Source organism: Rhinolophus sinicus, chromosome 2 (assembly GCF_057876585.1).
Source record: "Rhinolophus sinicus isolate RSI-liver-muscle chromosome 2, RSI-T2T, whole genome shotgun sequence".
NCBI classification, from domain to species: domain Eukaryota; kingdom Metazoa; phylum Chordata; class Mammalia; order Chiroptera; family Rhinolophidae; genus Rhinolophus; species Rhinolophus sinicus.
The window spans coordinates 6,317,645-6,340,187 of record NC_142502.1 but is presented as its reverse complement, the minus strand read 5'-3'; the positions used below and the strand labels follow the sequence as shown (position 1 = coordinate 6,340,187).

At 44.9% G+C, this 22,543-nt stretch overlaps 1 protein-coding gene across 5 annotated transcripts in view; it reads right to left on the bottom strand.

Annotated features, from left to right (window-relative positions):
• The window catches only part of AGPAT4 (1-acylglycerol-3-phosphate O-acyltransferase 4), a 106,697-nt gene extending 92,837 nt beyond the window's left edge, over positions 1 to 13,860 (bottom strand). The window contains exons 1-2 of one of the 5 annotated variants that reach the window (XM_074333788.2): positions 13,689 to 13,797; positions 12,278 to 12,356 (exon numbers count right to left, since the gene is read on the bottom strand). The gene's annotated coding sequence lies outside the window, so the exon portion shown is untranslated. Of the gene's footprint in view, positions 1 to 12,277; positions 12,357 to 13,004; positions 13,227 to 13,688 lie in introns of those variants that run through there. The other 4 variants (XM_019749808.3, XM_019749823.3, XM_074333789.2 and 1 more) reach the window with 4 other exon arrangements.
• Positions 13,861 to 22,543: the final 8,683 nt, after the last annotated feature.

The following is a 22,543-nucleotide window of genomic DNA, read 5'->3' as shown; positions in this document are numbered from 1 at the left end:
AAACATTTATTGGGGTACCATCCTGGTGAGTGGAGACACCGAATGGCCCCAAGGAGCTTGCTACACTGTAGGCAAGAACGATCAGAAAACTTCAAGTATAAAGTCAAAGGCTAACGGCTACGCTCCTGGAATGTGCAGTGTGTTTTTAGAATAAAAAGCGAGGTGAGGGCACCTAGTGCCACCAGGGCAGGGCAGTGAGGTCAGGACAGCTCCTTGGAGGAGAAGGGTACACTTCAGTGAGCTTTCCTCACAACCAGCTCTTGTCATTTCCTGCACAGTTCACTTTCACGCTGCTGAGCCCCTGCGTCTTCTGTCCCATCTGTCTGATGCCCTCCTGAATGTGTGTGACTTTCCAAATGTGTGTCCATCTTTGGAAACCCTGCCCTGGCCTGTACCAGCCTGCTGCCCCTCCCCCCAAACGGTGAGATGCATCTTTCCCTGTCCCCTCCTTATCACTGCTAAGTTCACTATTACCGAACTTGACCATTGCATGGTTAAGATTACATACTGCATGAGGAAACGATGTAAGAGACTCATTCAGCACAGTCCCGAGGCCACATAACATCAACAAGTGGTATTTCCCTTGGTGTATATGTCTGCCTTTCCACAAGGCTGAATTCCTTAGGAGATAACGTGTTTTTCATCTGGTACCCACAGTGTCCAGTTTGGACATGGCCGGCGATTAATAAACCGTCATACTATGAACTACTTCAATGGCCTGTCACATCCACTACCCTGTTCTAGAGAAACGCCCAGCTTATGGCGTCTTAGTAACTTGCCCGTGGGACACAGCTGCTATGCTGCACCCACCCCCACTCAGGTCACCATCGACAAAGCCAATAGTTCACACGGGTAGCTGGGATATTTCACTTTCCATAAATCCAACTAATAACATGAAGTTACCAACCTACATTTGATGTGGAAAAATTCAGTGACTTAACAATACCTCTCTTCTAGGAATAATAGTCGGCCAGAGATAATGGAACCTTCCAGACTTTCTACTGTAACTTTCCACTATACCATTAACGTAAAATCCAAGAGATGTTGGGAAAAACAAAACAAAACAAAATCAGGGGTACAGGGATTTCCTGCAGCTGGTTTCATCTTTTTTCCTTTGGTCTAAGGAAGCCGACCTGAGCTTCCTGCTACAGTGTAAGCACACGGCACCCGGACTACTGAGTATCTACAGGCTGCAGAGGGTACAGGGACTCGAGCCAAAGAGCTGCTCTGCCTGTATGGGCTCTGCGATCCTTGGCAAATTACTTAACCTCAGTTTTCTCATCTGTCAAATGGAGATACTAAGAGCTCCTACTTCATGGGGTTGGGTGAAGATTCGTTGTTTCTAGAACCCTGCCTGGTCCATGATCATCTTAAACGAGGCCGTCACTATCGCCATCATCTTCCTCATCCCCACCGCCTCATCCTGGCTGTGGTTTTCTTTTTGTCCAGTCACTTTTTTGCTGGTCCAACGTAGGTGAGTCCCATGGACAGGCAAGGCTGAGAACAGGGCTGGGACTCGCCACTGAGGCCTGGATCAAGTGGGTGAGCTGTGGGATGTGGCTCCCTGCTCACCCAGCCACGTCTTCCCTTCACAGCTCTGGCTGCGTCCCGTGACTGAATCAAAGGCCCAAGTGTTTGTGGCAAGTCACTCAGCCCTTCCACAGTCTGATCCTTTGTCGCTCACGCGTACTTCCTTTGATTAACCTCCCCACTCCTTTCATCAGCAACGAAATAGGGAACAGATGCTCCGAAAGACTCCAGTGCTTGGAGGCCAGCCCAGAGCTCAGCTTCCCGGAAGGAAGGGACAGAAAACAGGCCATCTTGACTCTACCTACAGCAATCTCCTTCCTCACCTGTGTCAGCCGGAGGACAACATTTTTATGAAATAATTTTCTGGAAAGGTACAATTTATAACTTAAATTGTCAAAAGATAAAATCAACAAAACTTTCGTTTTTCACAGCAATCGTTCTAGTGTGGTCTGGACTTTGCTGCCTTTGTAAACGAAGTACATTGGCTGTTCAGGACTGTGGTTCCACTGTGCGTCAGGGAGAGTCTCAACCACTAATAATTTATTTAAGTTGACTATGCTTTCTTTTCCTACCTTGCTATCAATTGTTACATTTCCACAATTTATCCAGGAAACAGATAACGAAGCTTGTTAAGCCAGTACTTTCAGTGTTAGATAAGCTATGTAAGTGGGTTCAGGGTAAAATCAGATTAAGGCTAATGAAGTACATAGGCTTTTGACAATAATTTTTCTCACTTTATACTTCAGATTTGGGGTTGCGTTCCACATGGTTGAGTCTGTCCCCAACTAGATATTTTGCCATCTCTTAAATAGGACATGTTTTAGCAGACGTGTTGGTTTATTAGATAATAACCCCCCGTGGTCAGAGACACCTTTTCTCCACTTCCAACAGGCTGCCACCGTACTGTCAAGCTCACTGCCCTGTGTCACACGACTGTCCTCACCTGAATTTTACTAGAACATATAGTAGCACTTCTTATGTGCAGACCCATAGCACCTCAATGGTGTGACAGCACCATTTCCATTTTCAAATGATTAATATGAATTATTTGGTCAAGTGACACTTCATATCCCTGTTTAACGACTTGGTTTTAAAAAGGGCATAGACACACACACACACACACACACACACACACACATAAATAAATAGGCCCACGCTTCTTCCTTATTATTCTCTAACAGATCACCTAAAACTTGCTTTGCTTGTGCCGGGGCAAAGTCCACAGCTCGCATTTTTCTCCTCCAACATTTTATTGTAAAGGGAAAAGAAAAGTGGTTTGTTGGGGTAATGAGGCAGTTGGTTCTCCTCTTTCCATCAGTTACAACAAGCTCTAGCCTAGTTTCGTATTTCACACGCGCAGTTTAGGTTAGGTTATTCTTCAGGCCCCCTGGAGAGTGGGAGACCCTGAAAGTGATGGGTTCCTTTAGGAGAGCTCGTGAGCCTTTGCTGTGGCAAAGTACACATGCCTCACTGGATCAGATGTCAAAAGATAACGCAAGTGAAAGAAGCCTTTATGATACTAGGAGGATAACTTATCATACAATAGTGATAAGATAAAAGCTATCAGCAAGCAGTAAGAGTTAAAGTACTTCCTCTCCAAGGATGGTCAAGGTAATGGGAGGAGAGAGACCACAAAGAACAGAAGCAGCCCTGGGCTTATCCAGAGAGGGGACTGTTCCAGTAGGAGGGTGGGAAGGCCCCCAAAGGTGGGGGACCAGAGGGAGACCCAAGCAGCCTGCCATCAATTATACCACCAGGAGCAGAGAGACCGAGAAGAACAAGAGGACGAGGCTGGCAGATTCCCAGGGATGACGCGTACGAGTGCCCTGCCCCAGCCCACCCCACCCCCAGGGCTCTCTGTTTAGAGATAGTGAGAAAGGCAATGAAAGGGCAGGAGGAGAAAGCTACTCTTCCTTCCCAGAGTCCCTCAGAGATGGATCATCCAGCTCAGTTTGCTTTTCAAAAATTTCCACAGAAATACTCCTTTCAGCAGAAGAAACTGACTCTGAAGGGTCTGGAGCTATAGCCTAAAGCCATCCAAACCACCACGCATGGAAAGTCTGCTGTTCGTCTTACAAGTTCATGTACATTTTGTGTTACATTATGGCATATCCATGTTTATTTTTAAAAATTCTTTTCCCTCAGATCTTTTGGCAAAACTGATGCTGGAGTGAGCTAGGTCAGGTTTACCCTGCAGCTCTGCACACTCGCTGTCACATGGCCAAAATGGCCCCAGGATGTGGTGGTAGAAGAAATCTGCATCTACCCTGGACTCCTCCCTGACCAGGTCAGAAAATGAGGATGCAGGATGTGCCAGGCCACTTCCCAGTGACAGGGAGAGTCCAGACCATGAGACAGTCCGCAGGTCTCAAGGAGCCCAAGGTCCCACAGAAAGTAAGCAGGTGGCCATGTTTGGGGTCCAAACCCAGGTTTTGTGACCCAGCCCTGGTCCTCTCTTCTGTTGTGCTGCTCCTCGGGGTCCCCAAAAGGCCCCGAGTCTATATGGCCAGCAGAGTGTCTAGAGAAGGAGGCCAGGCAGTCTCCCGATTTTCCTGAATGGAATGTTCCTGTGGCCTGTGACAAAGGTAGGACCCATTAACGCCAGGCTAAGACTCTCCCCGCTGGGAGAGGCGGGCAGGGGAGCTGCGCTCAAGGCCTGCCCAGCGCCCACAGGACATAGCCGGATGCCAGCCTTGCAAACACAGCACATACACATTCCAGAAAGGTACATCTTCTTGGGGGGGGGGGGGGGGGGGCGGGTAAAACCAGAGTGAAGCTGTTGACTGTCTTAAAGAGAAATCACAGTTCAGTCACTTGAGAAGACAGAAGGAGTGGGAGAAGGGGAGAAGGAAGTCCCAATATGGCTAAAATTGGAACCAATATAAATAATTAGAATCACCAGGCACATTTAAAATATCTCTGTGCTCCTCTCTCCCTCTTTCCCCTACTTAAATTTTAACCCTGTTATTCCTCTAGAAATGAAGGCCGAATGAGGATTTTGGTGACACCATGAGACCTTCACTATATCGTTTGGTCTTAAGTAACTTCTTAAATTTCTGCATGATTGGGGGTGGGGTTAAAGCGTAGAATCTGCACAATTTGCAGCTATGGAAAAATCCTTTCACCCTAAAAGAAGACCCAAGGAAATTGTGGTAAAGAATGTATCACACAAGAACGGACAATGCTTTTCTAATTCTTTACAGACCACAAGTCACAGTCTGCTCCATGGGCAGGTGGTCCCAGCTCTGTGACTTTAGGGAAGCTGGCTAACCAATCTCTGCCTCAGTTTCAAGTCAGATTAGAGAAGGTCATTCACACCCCACTGGCTGGAGTAAGGATGCAATGAGATTCACAACACAGGCGTAAGTGCTAAATAGAGGGTGCCGCCTAGAATAAAGGACATAAATGACTACAGGACAAAGCACATTATAAGCGAACCTTAGGGAAGAACATTATAGAAAAAAGTTTTTTATTTCCCCCTGTATTTACTATCACAGAGGGTCAAAGGGGCCCTCTGTACAACCAGAGACCAAATTCTGTGTCTCCACTTCCTGTAGCTCTCAGACAGGTCCCTCCTCTGCGTCCTCCTCCCAGCCAGAAGCACCCTCTGTCTCCTGGATGCCGGCACCAGCCTGGCTGGGGTCTGCCTGCCTCCGGCTGCAGCGGCCCAGATAGCACTTCAGGAATGCTCTAACCCCACCTGGCTAGGCAAGCCCCTTCCCCACCGGGCCCCAATCCTCTCATCTCGCATCACCTCCTGACTCACATTCTGCCCTCCCGTGCCACGGGGCACCCCAGCACCAGTCCTGCTTCGCAGACCTCGCTTAGGGTTATGCTCTTCTCTAGAAAACATTCCTGAAGCCCCAGACAGGGCAGGGCGGTTATCAGTTCTGCTTTCCATGCTCCTCCTCCCCCAACGTTTAAAATGGTCAGTTCAGGTTTCTGTCTTGTCCCCTCAGCAAACCTGTCTGGCGCATCTCTGTACTCCCGGTGTTTGGCCAACAGTAGGCAGGATACAAGGATTTGGGAAGAAAAACTGTTTAAGAGGATTCTGGAATTTCAAGGGAATTTACAACAGCAGACCTGCCCCACTCACGCCCATGTTCTAATCCTGGAAGGAAGAGAGAAGGGCAGACAAAAGGTGGGGACAGGACATGACTGAACACCTAGTGTGTGTACCAGCAGTATGGCCGGGTCTTATCTGAAGCTGGTGCAGGTCGGCTGCTTCCAGGACAGGAAGTGAAAGAGGCCCTCTCCTAAGTGAAAGTAGCTGGACACAGGGAGGGAGGGTGGGTGCTAAGTGGCAAATAAGTAAGTAGTGAGATCTGGGTGTGGAGCGCCTGGGTTCAGGTGAAGGCCTGGGAAACTGGGAATTAATCAGCAAATCCCAGCAGAGGTCAGTGAAGTCAGGTATGCTAGGCTCTCAGCATCCTTTCTTTAGATAGGTTAATCCCTTCCACCAGAGGGAGGGGTGGTTCCGCAGAGAATGTAGGCCCGCGGGGCTCAGCCAGGCAGAGGGGTAGAGCTCTGGGGAGTGGGCTGGCTGCTAGCAGACCCCCGGCCCGCCCCAGCCCCCACCCCAGCCACCTCGGGCTGCACTGTGACTCTCAAGGCAGATCTGCCAGCAGAAGAGAGGGTGCAAAGTATCTGAATCCTTCTGGTGCCAATCTGCTCTTCGCTTACTGTATTATTCGTTTTCAATTCCTATCTACTTATTAATTTAAATGGATGAATTGCCTGTTTGGTTTAGACTGGTCTTTGTAAGCACGGTGAGCACAAGTTATTCCTGAGAGATAGGTTTACTTGGATTGAGGAGTGGACGAACCAGATTTCTGAGGGTCAGAGGGAATTTCCTAGAGCAGTGGTTCTCGATGGCAAAGGGTTTTGCCCCTCCAGGGGACATTTGACAATGTCTGGAACATTTTTTGGCTGTCACAACGGGGGGGTGGGGGGTGTTACACCTGGCATCTAGAAAGTAGAGGCCCAGGGATGCTGCTAAATATCCTACAATGCACAGGACGCCCCCACAATCAAAGAATTCTTTGTCCCAAAATGTCAACAGTGATGAGATTGAGAACTTGCCCTAAAGGAATGTCAACCTGGAAGGACCTGGCTGGGAGACCATCAGCTCAGGCAAATCTGAGTCCCGACACTTTTTCTCTAGACAAAACACCCATCCAGTGCCAGGTGCTTGGCTCTGTGCCAGAAACAGTGCAATTAGAAACCCCCTGCCATCAACAAGTGCCCAGGGGCAGTCATGAGGATAGAACCGTAAAGACAGGATTGCCATGTAATGTACTAATAGCTTCTAGAAAAAGCAGCTGTTTTATGAGGGATCAGTGGGCCTGCAGGAAAAATGTCAGGACAACAGAGGCCAGGGGTTCATTCTGGAGATAAGTGCGAAGGGGCATTCACATCTGGGGAAGGAAGCTGCTGGCCACCTCTCCTTTCAGCCTACCCTCGCCCACAGCAGGACCCAGAGGGCAGAGGAGGAGTGAGCAGAATTCCTCAGTCCCGGATCTAGGAAGTTTTAGATGATTGCATTGATTGTGTGGGCATGGCTGCAGCCTCCTGCCTGGGGAGAGCACTTGATGTGAGCAGCCTCTTTAAAATTTCATCAGCCTGGGTTAACCTCTGCCTACAGAGAGGTGGCAGCTCTCAGAAAGCTGATGGAGACGGGGAAAACACCAAATTTCCCTCCTGGGTCAATTCACCTCTCCCCTTCTCATGGCAAAGTTTGTCTAAGATAAGTACTGGCAGTGTCTTTTTGGATAACACCCTCTGCCTTTAAACTTGGCCATAGAAGTGTTGATGAGCCACAGCAGTAAAGAAAGCCTGACTCTCCACCCCCAGCCCTGGGAACCACGGAGAGCAATATCCTTAAGAGTGACTTCCCAGCGAAGTTCAACCCTTGGCGGCACCCTGGTTTTGAGAACACTTCATGTTTAATTTGATGTATGCGCTGCACTGTCACTCAGATGTTTTATCACAGGGCCCTTTCCCTTCCCCCACCACATCACCTCAAGGCTCCCTGAAAACCAGAGTAGCTTGTCCTGTCAGCACTGCTACTAGTTCTTCCCCCAAGTTCTACAATACGAGTCTGTCTTCCAGTATTTCTGCAGGTTATGAAAACGGGAGGAGAGGCATGCAAGGGGGAGAATCTACGTGGTAGATAGTTGTTCGCTACTCCAGAAACTTTTACTGCATGTCTGCTCTATCCTAGGCCCTATGCCCACCTGGGAACAGACGGGTCACTATGACACTAGAGACGTGGCAGGCACAGTGGTTCGGAGCCAGGGCTCTGCAAGGCAATGGTCTAGTTTCAAATCTCAGCTCTGTTACTTATTATGATACTAGCTGACTACCTTAACACTCTCTAATCTTTGCTTTCTTTATCTGTAAAATGGAAGTGATTCTATTAGGTTGGTGCAAAAGTAATTGCAGTTTAAAAGGTTAAAAGTAATTGCAAAGACCGCAATTACTTTTGCAGCAACCTAATAGTTTTTACCTGCTCTGTTTGTTCTTAGGATGAAGTGAATTAATAAATGTGAAGTCTGTGTAATAGACTGGCACATAGGAAGCCCTCAGGAAAGGTGGGCTATTCTCATTCTCATGTGTCCTACAGGTTAGCCAGTCAGTTCAGCGTCCCTGATGGCATTTGCGGGTTACCTGTCATCACCCAGACTAAGGAATAACCACCTGGGAATAAAACTAAGGACTTTTAAAACTAAGGAATTTTAGTGTCCAGCTTCAAACTACCATGAAGTCCAGAATATGCCTCTTCTCTTGTAGGAGCCCACAGAGCAATGACTGTGTCACAGCTGTTATGTACGGCCCACATTAAGAGGGAGACAGCCGTGCCAACCATATTTATCTGGAACAGCTTCACGGCTAAGGGAGAAGCTGATCTCCTCTGAGATCAAAATAACAAAGAAGAAGAAGAAAGGGGAACTTGCCAGAAGTTTTCCCCAGAAGGTCAGGGGAGCAGAGGAGGGCGGTGTTCCCGGCACCCATATAATTTCCATACTGAAGGTAGAAATTATGTGGGACAAAACAATCCTACTAAGAGGAGCTTCATGGCCTCAGCAAACACAAACAGCAAGTACGGCAGCGAGGTTTTATTAGTAACATTCTTTACTTTGGGTAGTTAAGATTTAAGGGGTTGAAAGCTACTTGGTTTTGTCGGCATGAGACACAGACTTGCAAGGTGTTATGGGAAATCCAGCGCTACATGACAAGAGGATATCTAGGAAACCAACGGGCATGTAATTTTGATGCAGGTGAGAGTTTCTCTTTTAAATATGCTATACGTTGAGTCCATCTGGAGGGAGTTATAGTCCCACAGGAGTCCCTAAGTAACTCACTATGAGAGGTTATCTTGCTCAGCTTGTACTTTTCAGAAACAGAATGTACCAGCCTCCTGGACTCTGTTCATCTGTGTCTCCAGGATTAGAAATCCCACTTCTCCTATTCAGTTAATCACTAACTGTCTCCTGACAGCAGCCCTAAGCTCAACCAATGTGGAAGATACAAGAAAATTACAAGATGGACAACAATCAACTGCTAACCACTCTCCCATCTCTGCCCAGCGCAATCTATGTACAACGTTGTCCAACAATAAGAGAAGCATCCAGTGCGATTAGACAAAAAAAAAAAAAAGTCTCTATCAAAAATAATACCCCATGATTTAACGGGCTGTTTCTACATCTGTCCTCCTGCTAGTTCTAGAGTTTCTTTAGGGAAGAAATTACTTCCTATTTATTGCTATTTGCATAATATTGTCTGACACATGATACGCAATATCATCTGTTGAGTGAATGAATAAATGGGTGAATGGATGATGAACGTATGTATGTATGAATGAATGAGTGAGTGAGTGAATGGTGACTGAAAGGTAGGACTTAGGGTCAAGGGAAGAAGTAGAGCAAACCAGATTGGAGTAACAAAGTGAAGACGAAAACGAAAACAGGTAGAAAATCTTTCCGGAGCAAGAGTGTGTCTTCAAAAACAAAGCAAGGTAGGTTAGATAGATTGTTCTATGATAATGTTCACCAAAAATTGCTCTCATTTTAAGACATTTCCTCTTACTCAGTCATTAGAAGAAAATGGATATCAGCCAGTCACAGTATCTCCCGTAAAAACCCTACGGTTATTTAAAAGTAGCAGCTATTTATACTGTATCTGGTTTTGCTCACAGTTGTATCCATAGCACTTGGCAGATCATAGATGCACAATAAATATTGTGAAAAGAACGAGTTCATGAGCTAAGCTTCCTCTTTCCCGTGGCCTTAGTGATCCACTCCCTGGTCCATACACGAAGCCAATTTCAGAGTTCCAAAACTTGCTTTCCACACTGTTTCTGTCTTGGGCAAGATGACTGAATGAGAGTTGCCCAAGCTCTGGGTAATATTAGATGATTATTAAGCAGGCTTGATCACATATGTTTCTAAACATTCAGGCGTCAGAAACCTTTCAGAGCTGTGAACGCAGCATCTTTCCAAACCCACAGTCCTCCTTTTCAGAATACAGCCAATCGCACAAAATGTAATAAGTTGGCCAAGCGCTCATCTAAGCATCCCACAATTTAATGCAATGGCAATGGTAGGTTTCTTAGAATGATGTTGTGGGGCCTGTGGAATTCTCTCTCCTACATTTCTTACGTGTTTAAAGACTGATTTAAGTCTGGCCTTCCCTCCTTGAGCTTCAACTCAAGAATAATTGGATTGGGAAGGATTCTGCCTCCCATTCACATTGTCTTTCTTCTACCAATCTTTCTTCTGATTTAAACAAAATTCTGTCCCTGAATTTATTATCTACTAGTTCTTTCCACCAGCATAGAGTAGACCAGTCCTACTTCCACACTAAAGACAGATGCTTGGGAGAAGAACCTTGAACCGTGACCCACGTCTTACCTTCCATCCCTGTCGTCTGGGAAACCTATGCCTTCTTCCCCTGAATTGTCTGTCTCCTCCCCTTCAAACCTTCAACAGCATCATCCTCAGACTATTCCTCTGAGACTAACTGCCTCCTGCTTTCTCACCTCCTTCTCGCCTTGCCTCCTCCTCCCCAGCTATGTGCTCACCTACACATGTTGTCAGCCCTGGTTGGTGGAGTTAAACTTGAGAGCACAGACTACAGCTTCTGTTTTCTTCACGAACTTGACAGCACTCAGTTCAGAGCCTTGCAGACAGTGGGATCCTAACGCAATGGAGACTGACTCCAAGTTCAGAAGTGATTCCCTGGACATCACCTCCGTTCAGCCTCTTTCATGAGACCCTCAGCTTGCTTTGCATCTGTAGCTCCACCAACCTCTCCCAAGTCAAGCCTGCAAATTATGTTTTTAACCTCTACTCAGGGTCTGACCATAGGACAGTACATTCATTTTTGGCTGTGTTTCTAAAAGATTCTTGCTTCTGTTCCTAAGAACTCCGTCCCATAAAGTTTTTGGTTGTGCACTTCCCAGGTCCAGAAACCCAGGAGTGCCCATATCACAGACTTTGAGTTACACATTCAAAGTGCAGGGTCATGTGATAAATCTACATTTTTGAGGAACATTTTCATGCTAGAAAAACTAGCACCCCTGCTTTGCATGACTCTTTGCAAACATCAAAAACCTACCACCCAATTGTTGTTGTGCTAACACGTGCTTTTCAAAACAAGCCACATTCTTTTTCATGATACTTTTCTACAGCTTATGCCCTTTAACTCATTCTCTCGACTTAACTCCATTTAGTTCTAGTCAGTTTTGTGCCACTCTATTTAGCCCCTATTTTCAGATAACTTTCGTACCTGAAACACTGAAGACCTCTTGCACTCTAATAAGTTGTATAAGTCACAGATAAAATGTGTTAAGATAAGGACCTTTGCAAACAGAACCCCTTCTTCCTGCTACCACAGGAGTGGTTACTGTGAGATTTCTAAGCAATGCTTTTGGCTTTAATCCTGGGAAAGCAAAGGGAGGACTAAGCGACTTTCATACATCTTTACCCAAAACTACAGATAACTTTAAGAATCGAGGATGAGATTACTACTGACCTGCCTTATAGGGGGCTAACCTGAGGATTTGGGAGGCCCATTAAAGGAATGCTGTCCATTACCAAACATTCCCTCAGGTGTATTGGACAGAGGCGTCAGTGTGACTCCAGCTGTGAATAGGCCCATTTGGACTGTGTCTTCCTAACGTATGTGTCACTCGATTCTAATTATGTTTAACTTTGCTTATTACTAGATAGATGATACCGTTCTGTCATGCTTCATATTTTTCCTGAAAAATCAGTTCTTTTTCTCCTCATTGAGGATGTTAAGAAGATTCGCTAGTTTTTACTTGGGACTCGACTTGCCCCTGTTGTCCCTGCCACCTACACACACACCTACGTCCACCAGAGGCGCGTACACACACACACACACACACACACACTTCCTCCCACATCTCACAATACTTTCTTTCCAACTGAACATGCATGGCTAACAATCACAGATGGGTTAACCCTTTCCCAGTTTTGAAACGAGGTCCATACACCCTCACGTTAAGCAGAGTGGACAGTGTGGGTGATCCAAACAGCGCACAAAAGGCACAGTCCTGCTGGCACGCAGCATTTGTTCCCACCTCACACTTGTTGAACTTAGAGTTAGTGCCAAATCCGTTCAGACTAGAGCAAAGACCCCCTCCCTCTTTAAACACGCAGACTTTTAGGTAAACCGGAGCAGACAGTGCTGATGCTTGAACACCCTCTAAAACTTTTCTTACCTCCTACAAAGAAGTGCCAGCTCGCCCACCTAGTCTGATCGCAGCATTACTATCCCGTCTTGAAAACTGTTCAGGTTTTCTAAAAAAGACCAGACACCGCAGACTGACATAAACATCAAACCGTTCCTTTTATAATTCCTAGATACGATGGAGAAATTCATGGGCTGAAAATTAAGTAAATAGAGCGGTGATTACAAACGCCTGTTTCCTTGACAACTCCCCTCCCCCAGGCCTCCTGTGACAGGGAAAAACCAAAATGAAAGTGAGGAGGGGTAGCACAAAGCCACGCTGGATTTTAGCCAGCCAAGCGGATAACCGGCGCGAAAGCAACCAACTCGGAAGGAAAAACAGATCAATCTCTTTATGGGGGGGGGGGGGGGGGCTGCATTTTGTGTAGTATTTTTGTGGTTGCCATAGAAACGCCAGAGAGGGAAGAACATGTTACATGACACAAAAGAGACCGATATGTAACAGGAACCTTCTCCCAGCTTCATCTAGTGCAGAAGAAAAAAATGATTTAACCCCAGGGGGCCTGGGGTGCCGGGGGAAAAGCAGCCCCGAACAGCGGCTCGCAATCACCGCAGGGACAGGAAGGCTGACCCAGCTGCGCACAAAGGAAGGTCCTTTGGTAGCAGCGAAGCCCCCCGCCTTCCGGGGCTGCCCACCGCGTCCCCACTGCTGCCTCGCTTCCTTCTCCGCCCCCCAGTGCTCGTCTGTCTGTACCTACCCCTTCCAGAGGATTTCATGAAATCCAACCAAGGAGAGAATAATCGTGACAGAAAGAGGGACAGAAATCCGCCACGCCCAGAGGTGAAGTCGCCTGGAAATAGCACACGAGCCGCACAGACCTCCTTCCCGGCGGCCCTGGACACAGGGACTTGCAAATCAGAAACTGAAAGGGTGCAGGCTGGGGTGCAGGGATCACCACTAGTTTATAGGAGCTGTAGGGCAGCCAACGCCGGGAAGAAAGGCGAGACTCCACCCATGGGGTGGACCCTTCGGAGGGGAAAAAAAAAAAAAAAAGTGGTCCTCAGCTGACGTCTCTCCCCCACCCCATGTCACTTCCTTTTAAAGCTACAATTTAGCGGTTACGGGGAGGGAAGATTGGAGCTGGTGTAATATGAGTCACTCCCAGACCCTTCCAATTAGTGTAAGGAAGGGCTTCGTCGGCTTCACGTTTGAAATCTGGCTGCAGAACCTGCCAGAATCTGAGACAAAGCCCGCTAGGTGGCCTTTCTTCTCCTTCCGCGTCTCTCAAATCCTGTTGCATCCCTGGGCCCAAATGGCTCCTGCAAGCTCAGCTCGGACAGACGGCAGCCTGGAAATTGTCCTAAACGGGCTCCTATTCGATTCAGCAAGTATACAATCAATGTGTCCTGTAAAATACCCGCGCTCCGACACCCCCGCTCACCTCTCACTGGTAACGCTGTGCTGGATGGAGGTTGCATTCCGCTCGGAAGAGTCGCCAGGCACCTTCAACAAAACAACACTGAGAACTCGGAGACGTGAGATGTGAGGAACGCGAGAAAGGAGGCTGGAGGTCGATGTACTTTCTCCGCGCAAAGTGGCCACCAGCGTTGATTGCCACCGCGCACACGCACGCATGCACGTGGCACACACCCTGCGATGCGTTAGGGACGGGCTGAGCGGACCTTTGTAAAATAAGAGTGTCTTCACAACTTTGAAAAAGGACAGGCTGTTGAAACTCCAGATATGCCAGGTCTCCAACATTCCTTAAAAAATTATTTCAGTCTCCAAATCGTGAAGATGTATGCGCTTCAAATGTTCCCTATGAGAACCATTGTCACAAATAATATTTGAGGATTTACATATGTCTTCTGTGTTCACCCCCGTTCTTTAGATATTTGCAATCTACAGGGGAAAATAAAATGTTCACAAATAAGTTGAACACACTGCAGAATTAAGAACTACAAACGTGCTAAAACTATAAGAAACAACAACAAAACAGTGTGCCAGGTGAACAGAGACGGTGGTAAGAGCTGGTTTGGGCTGTGATGGGGGGGAAGGCATTCAGAATTCATGAAACAGGTTTGGGCTGGGCCCTCTAGGGGGTGTGGCATTTCCACAGTGATGGGAAGGGGAAGGTAAAGCACACCTGGGGATGAGAAAGAACATCATCTGAGAAAGTAAAAAAGGTCTGCACAGAAAACCCATTGGTGGCAACGGCTTGTTTTAATATCCATGTGAAAATAATCTGACCATATGGAAATGCTTATAAAAATGTTTATAGAAGTTTCTTGCAGCCAATGCAGTGTTTGAGTCCTCTCATAACTTTTCAAATTATGTTTAAAATCCATTTGTTTCAAAGATTGTGGAAACCTGCAAAGGTATTTCAGAGTGCTTCTCAATAGAGTTAGATTCATTGTTTTTCACATTTGAATTCTGAATGGAAGTTTATTTCAAAACCTACAAGTTGCACAAATTTGTGCTATCTTGATGACAAGCACAGTTAATGATCTCAGTAGAAACAATGTGAAATTAAAAATTTTGACAATTGCAAGTCTTATCCCAATCTCTTTAATATGCCTTTGTTCCATTTTCCATTGTGATCATAATTATTATCACACTTACTGCTACAGTAACACTTTGCTTATTCAGATGTTGCTCACAGCCTTAATTATCCCAGAAATGGAGCTGAGAAATATGGGAGAGGAAAATGACTACTTCTAAAAATTTAAAGTGGAAGTATGACATTCATGGATTAAATCCTATGCACTTTATTCAATAGAGTCTATTTAGAGTCTATCTTAATTTTAGCTATCTTTAGTTACCTATTTCTATTTAAACAAGGATTTGTGAATATCTCAGGGTCACCATCTAACAATTCAGTTCAACAAATACTTACTGAGAATCTGTGCTAGTTGCTGAAGGTAGAAAAACTTGAATAAGACATGGACATTGCCCCAAGGTGCTCAGCCTTGGGAGAGACCTGTGACAGTTAAGATGCAGTGTAAGGGGGGTAATTACTGAAGTCTGTACAAGGTTCACAGAGGGTCCCGAGAATGGGGACAGGGAAGTGAGGGAGTCTGTTCACATCGTTTCTTAGCTCACAGCAAGCTGTAAAAGGGGTGAGAGTGAACAGTATATATTCACCAGTGAGACTGTAAGAAATGAATGCTGGTAGTCGGAGAGATTTAAAAGGAGGTAAGAGGCATAAACTGGTAACTCAAAAAAAGGATACACAAACAGCCACTAAGCAACAACAAAAAAGATGCAACCTCACACGCAAATGCAAGTGGAAAGGAAGAGATGCCATGTCTTTGTCTGGCCACTTATCAAACATTCAAAACCGTGTAATGTGCAAGGTAAGGAGGCTGCCATGCAAGGGCTCTCTCATCTCTTCCAGGTGACAGTAAATTGGTGCACAATAGGAATTGTGGCTGATTCAAGAAGACAAAAAAACAAAACAACAAAAAGACATGTAAATAATAAAGTCAAATTGGTATTTGGAATCTATAATCTTACATTTCATAGTTGTATATTTCAACCAACTCTAATTGAGCCTTAAAAATGTATCATATATATGTCTTTATGACCAACAAGCTCTTAAGTCTACAGTGTTATTACTGCAATCATTTTAAGTACACTCAGATAGCTTTAACATTAACTGTCTGCCAGGAAAGTACAGAGGAACTAGATAAGATTCCCTCCTTGATAAATGATTGTGACCTAAGTCATTCCCCAGACATTCATGTTTTAAGCCTTTTAAAAATTGTTCTCAGTAGTCACTTAGCTCCTCTCTCTTCTCCATATCTTCAGGTCACTTCAGCCTGGCAGGGGTGACCCTAGAAAGTCATTCATTTCCTTCTCCTGTACTCAGGCAATGAGCATCTGGAAATCATATGACACAGGAGCCAATCTCCCACAATAGGAAGAACTGAACTCAAATCAATGGGCAGCAAATTGAAAAGTTACCAGCTTCAGGATCTAATTTTAAAAGACAAGGTAACACAAAAGAATACTGAAAGTTAGCTCGTGTAGCCCTCTTAACTAAGTGAAAACAGATCATGTATTTGGAGTGGTATTTAAGTCTGGATGATTTTCAGCCCTTGCACGCCATCCTATTGTGGATTTTAACATTTTAATACGCGTGGATTATTTTTATAAACAGAACACTAGAGCATTTTCATTCTTGAAAATAAAAATTGTACCAATCGTTGACATAATACTTTTCTCCATTTGGCAAGCATTTAAGCTTATGGCACTTAGAGGGTGATCTAATTAAAGTGTGGTTCTGGACCTACTGACTCAGAAACTGCATTTTAACAACATCCCAGGAGATTCATACACATGTGAAGTTTGCAAAGTACTTGTTCTAGTCCAAATCTCTAATTTTTCAGAGGGTCCGCTTGTCCTAGATTATACAGTGAACACGAAACAGCTGAAGGAAAGCCTCTCTTTTTAATGATTCCTATCTTAGAATTCTTTCCACTGTATTCCCCAGGCTTTCAGACGAAAAAGCAAGTCTGAAAGAAAGTCTATGGGCATAAAAATGTTAAAAAGAGAATGTCTGCTTAAACACACACTCATTATTCTAAGTGTGGTTATTAAAAGTTCATCTGTACTCCGCGCCTTTGAGTTTATACATAGGCAGTTTCACCCAAAGAAAATTAATCTTGGAATTTGGCAACCATCAGACCAAAGTTGGCAAAACGCATATGACATTTTTGCTCCATGATCACTCATTTTGGTTTCAAGCCAAAGCCAAGTCTAGTTCAAGAAATCTTCGCTTCATGACTGATTTGCAAGAGGTGGCAGAGAGTCCTGATACTTTGTGTAAGTTTTTGGAGCCTCAGCTTTCTCAGACATAAAATTCATGATCGAGATGTTTATTTGAGGCAGTATGTGAAGCCCCTGAAATAGTATAGAACCTCAAAAAATGATCATTTTTTTCTTCTCTCCTCATCCCAGTCATTGAAATATAGATGACTTCCAGATCTGTATTTCCAGTTGGCATCTCTTTCCTAAACCTCAGACGCATTTACCCAGCAACGTGATGAATGTCTTCACAGAGAGATCCTAAAAGCATCCCCAAAACTGACCTCTTGGCCCCAACCTTGCCCGTGCTCTGGAGTCCTGTTTCACGAGTTTCTGGTTCCCTGTTTTGGCGAATGTTGACTTCAAAGATATCTCTGATTCTCCCCTGTTCTTCTTGCATCTCTTTCTCCTCACACCATCTGTTAATTTTCTCCTCAAAGACACTTATGAACAGCCCTCTCCTCTCATTGCCACTGCTGCTGGTTTAGTCCAGGCCCCATCACTTTTCTCTTAGTTGACTGCAAAAAAACCTTCAACTTTTCATTTCTGCATAAAACTCAAATTCCTTTGGGTAACATGCTAGACGCTGTGACCTGGTCCCACCTCGGTCTCCAGTCTCATCTCGTGCCTCCTTCCATACTCGCCAAGGACTTCCCTCTTTCACCTCTCATCAGCTGACTTTCCTCTCCCAGCCTTTGAAACTTGCTTACCACCTCCTCCAGGAAGTCCCTCACTCCTTCAATATGAAGAGTGGCTCCAGCTGATAGATATCAGTGCCCTGACCACAAAGGCACTGAATTAGTTGTTTTGTGTATTTATTACCTACTAACTTGTGAGAACAGGCTCTTTTTTTTCTAAGATCTGACATGTCACCGGGCTCTGTAAATGCTAACTGAATGAATATACATGATCACCTGAATCACCTTTAGCTACAGGCAGGTGAAACTCTCAGTTTCTACTCTAGTAACTCAAAGAAGTTCCTTTCAGGCATCCTCTTTATCCTGGTTTTCATATGTTATAAATATATTTATGAAAAAGTTTTTTAAAAAAAGAAAAAGTTTTAACTGTCCATAAAATCACCTCCCTTTTTTCATTTAATGTGTTCTTTTCCAGTCTTGGCTCATATGCATACATATTTTTTAGCTATAATCTTAGTAGTGTAGAAAATTCCATTATATTTTTATTTCATACATCCTAAACAGATTTCCTTACTAGAATTTTCATAATTATCTTCTTAATGGTTTCCAAAATAGTGTACCTACTTAGTACACAACATGTTCATATCTGTTCTCCTGGTGGGTATGACCTGCTTCCTGCATCCACCTACTATGGATCGTTTCTCAGTTTCATTCACTTCCATGTATCGAGCACTGAGCACTTTGTATCAGAGACTACTTTTTTCCCCATCTTATGTATGAGCAATTTGAAGCGTAGCTGGGGCAAATCACTTTCTCAAGGCTACATAGCTGGTCAATAGCACAGGCAGAATTTCCACTCAGGTGTGCCTAACTCAGGCCGTAGTTTTAACCTCCATACTACCTCACCATTACGACAAATACGGTTTTTCTCTTTTTGGGCGACATCCTAAAATAAAGTCGCACTGAATGTGCTGATACATGTGGCTCATCACCACTTCACTATCACCTGTTAATACCTTGAAAATGTTTTGTGAGTTTCACAATTGTAAATAATACCAAATTTAACTTTTGTACATCACATGTGAAGTTCAAGCTCTTTCAAAGTATTCGTTTTTGCCTGTTCGTGTCATTTGTAGGTATTTTGTGTGAAACCTATTCTTACGCATTGACCATGTATGCCTTGATCTTGGAATTTATCGTTTGCATATAAATTTTAATTTGTCATTCTGTTTCTTTCATGATCTCAACTGCTTCAACACTCAATTCTTTCTTCCCCACTCATTGTCCTGTGATTCTGTGTTTAACCTCTTATTTTGAATCCCTCTTGTGTGTGTGGTGTGTAAGACGTTTACGTTGATTAGCAAATTGCCGTCCTTTCATACCATTTATTAAACATCTCCCATCGTTTTTGTTCACCTAAAAATAAATGGTCAAAGAGAGAGGCAACAAGCATTTATTTGGGGTCAAAAAAAGAATTGCTGTTTGCGATGCACCGATTCAGGCAGAAGCCCAAATAGTGTTCCTGTTAGGAGACAAAGGCAGGGGGTACAGATGAGAAAAGGAAGGAGCTCACTAACGGCCATAGAAGGAAGGCATTTCTATTGGTGCTGATAAGCTAACATAGTGACGCTAATTCTAAACGATGTTCTTAACTTTCAGTCTAGTAGTCGTCAGTCAGTAGTCATAATAACTACTTTCTTGTTATCTTTGCAAACAGTTCTTTGGGGCACAACATTGCTCTAGGCCCGATCCAAAGGTTATTTTGCCCTGTTTTAACATTCCAAAGGTTTGAGGCATAAGACGTATGAGGCAGTTCCTGTGGCGTGTCAGTCTGACTCCATGTTAAAGTGGCTCCATTTATATTATTGGGGTTTTTGTTGTTGTTGTTGTTGTTGTTTTTTGTTTTTTACATTTTCAGGGTGCTGATATAGAAAGAGTTTGGGATTTGGGAGAAAAGCGATGTAAGTTAGGATGCCAGCTGAGTAGTTGAGGGGCAGCCTGTCCCCAGAGGGAGCACGTTCTCCTCTGCTCTATCTGTAGGAAGGGGTGTGGGACAGAGGAAGACGTAAGCATCCCTTGCCTCACCCACTCTCCCATGTCCCCCACACAGGGCAGCCCTGTGTGGGGGACGTGGGCCTTTCTCCAACTTGAAGCTGCAGAATACAGCTATGCCAGCCAGACATTTCCCAAAGGACCTGGGTGGCCCAGGACAAAGGACGTCGCCAATAACCAGAGGCAGACCTGTAGCAGCTGGCTGAGCAGGAACCTTTGCCAGAGGAGCAAGGCGAGCAGGTGACTACTGACACAGCCAAGCAGAAGAGAAACCAAGACACCTCAAAGAAAGAAGAGAGATAGAGGTGAGGTTCTGACTCCTTGCATGACTCCTGGGCTGTTCCTGTCATTGTCTTGCTTCCCGCTGAGCGACATTGGTCACTTGAGGCAACTGTGAGTCCCCAGGGCCCCCACTGGGCTGTGGCAGGGCCATCGACCACACTGACACAGAAACTGGCAACATCTGGTCCCTGAGCTTGTTACTGCTGTGTTTTCTTGGGAGCCTTGCTACGCTCCCACCCAATATGTTTTCCTGGCCGATCCATGGAGACGCGGGGCCTTTGGAATATTTTTTCTAGTTGCCGCACCTTGGCTCGGCATTCTCCAAATCCTTCTAAGAAGATTGTTCTATTGAATCAGGGAGCATGTTTCCTTGGCTTTATCACTGAGTCCATGTCCCCACTGTCTACGCTCTGGGTGCCTGCGTCATGAGCACTGCCAGATAGGAGCTCACGAGTTCTTGGGACTAAGAGATGTGGTGGCCACACTCCCACACTTAGCAGTCACAGAACGTGGCCCCTGCACTCATGGAGGGCCAGGATATACACAGCGTGAGCTGGTCTTGACATGCTCACACCCCCAGAGTGCCTTTATTGGAATGTGTGGCCTGTCACATCACATTTTCCATGAGCTGGTGTCCCGTCACCTGCGCACATCTCTTCCAGATAGATCTCCAGACTTCAAGTGCTCACCACATGGGAGCTGGCACTTCTGATGACTCTACACTGAGCTGGCTAACAGGGAGCTGGAGGGGGAATTTCCCAGGGGCTTTTAAAATCAATTTTTTTTTTTTTTTTTTTCTGAAATGAAAAGAAGGATCTGAGTTGTTTCTAAGAGAACCCTCTTAGTGGATGTCTTAAAAACCAAGGTTTGGCTACATTGTGAAATAAACTTTTTCAAACAGTTACATGGTTGGGCCTCCAGGAAAAAAAGGGGGGGGGATAAAGGGCCTCAACATTTCAAGTTAGGAAGAAAACGTACCCTTCCCTGTCCCCACCCCATCACTGGGCACTACTCCTCCCCTCCCACTTTTCTTTGTAATCTTTGTACTGTCTGTATATTTTTATAGAATATTTTCCAAAACAACTGTATCTTGAGAATGGAGGGAGAGCAAACTCAACAGTGTAATAGAATCACTAATGAGACAACAAAGAAACCAATTACTGAAAAAGAAATAAAAAGTGTAAGGATTGGAAAAAAAGAAGTAGAATTCCCATTATTTGTAAACATGTGTTCGTATAAAAAACATTCCAAAAGAATCTGTAGCTAATTTATTAGAATTCGTGAGCTTTACAAGGTCAACCTGATAACCTGAGTGGCATCTCCATACCATGTGACAGCCTGCATTTCCCAAAGACGTCCATGGCAATCTCTGCCATACCACAGACACTTCTGCAGGGGGACTTAGTGCATCCCCATCACGAATGGGGTTTCCTCCCCCTGCCTTCAATCTGGTAGCCTTATGACTCAACTGTACCCAATGGAGCATGAGAGCAGTGATGCTGCCTGTCTCCCAAGTTCTGTCAGAAAAAGCTGAGCAGCTTCTTCCTGGGTCGTTGCAAATGCTTGGGCTCTGCAAGGTCACTCTCAGTGGTCCTCCTCCCAGAACCCAGCTGCTAAGCTGTGACAAGCCGAGGCACATGAGAGGTTACATGAAGGGCTTCCGTAAACGGCCCCGGAGGAGCCTCGCCTGTGAGTCAGTCCAGAATGGTACCCAACCTATGAGCAAGGGAACTTCCAGAGGGTCCTCCCAGTCATTTGAGCCAGCCCAGCTGCCCAAGTCTTCTCAGCGGAGGCCCTGGGCATCTTGGAGCAGAGCAGACAGTCTTACTGTACCTTGTCTAGCTTGTTTCCCCACAGAGGCCACGGGCATAAGAAAAGCGCTGTTATTTCACAACACTATGTTTGGGATGGTTTGTCACATTGCTTTGGGTAGTCAAAACATACACAATAATGAAGCATTAGAAAAATGAAAACAGTTATAATAGCATTATAAAAACTCAATCACTTGAGACTGAATCTAATGAAAGATGTGTATAAGACCTTTATACAAGAAACTATAAAGCTCTATTAAGAGAAATTAAAGATTAAAATAAATGAATGCATACACCATGGACACAAATTCAAATATTTATGTAAAAATGTAAATTTTCCCTAAACTAAGCTTTTGATGAAAACTAAGCTTTTCCCTAAACTTAGATCTTCATCAAGATCTGAGCTTTTGATGAAATCAGATGTGTAAGCTGATTCTAACACTCACATGGAAATGCAAAGAGCCAGAAGTACAAGGAGGGAGAACCGACTCTTTCAGATCTGAGAGCTATGGGTATGTTTTATAAAGCTACATTGATTAAAACAGCCCAAGAATAGAAAACAGACCAATGAAACAGAATGTAAAGTCCAAAAATAGATCTATGAATTTATGGGTTCTTGATTTATGATGATGGTGGCACCATAGGGAAGTTGAGAAAAGAATAATCAGTAAAAAAGCTAAAATAGTGCTGAGTCAAATGGAGAG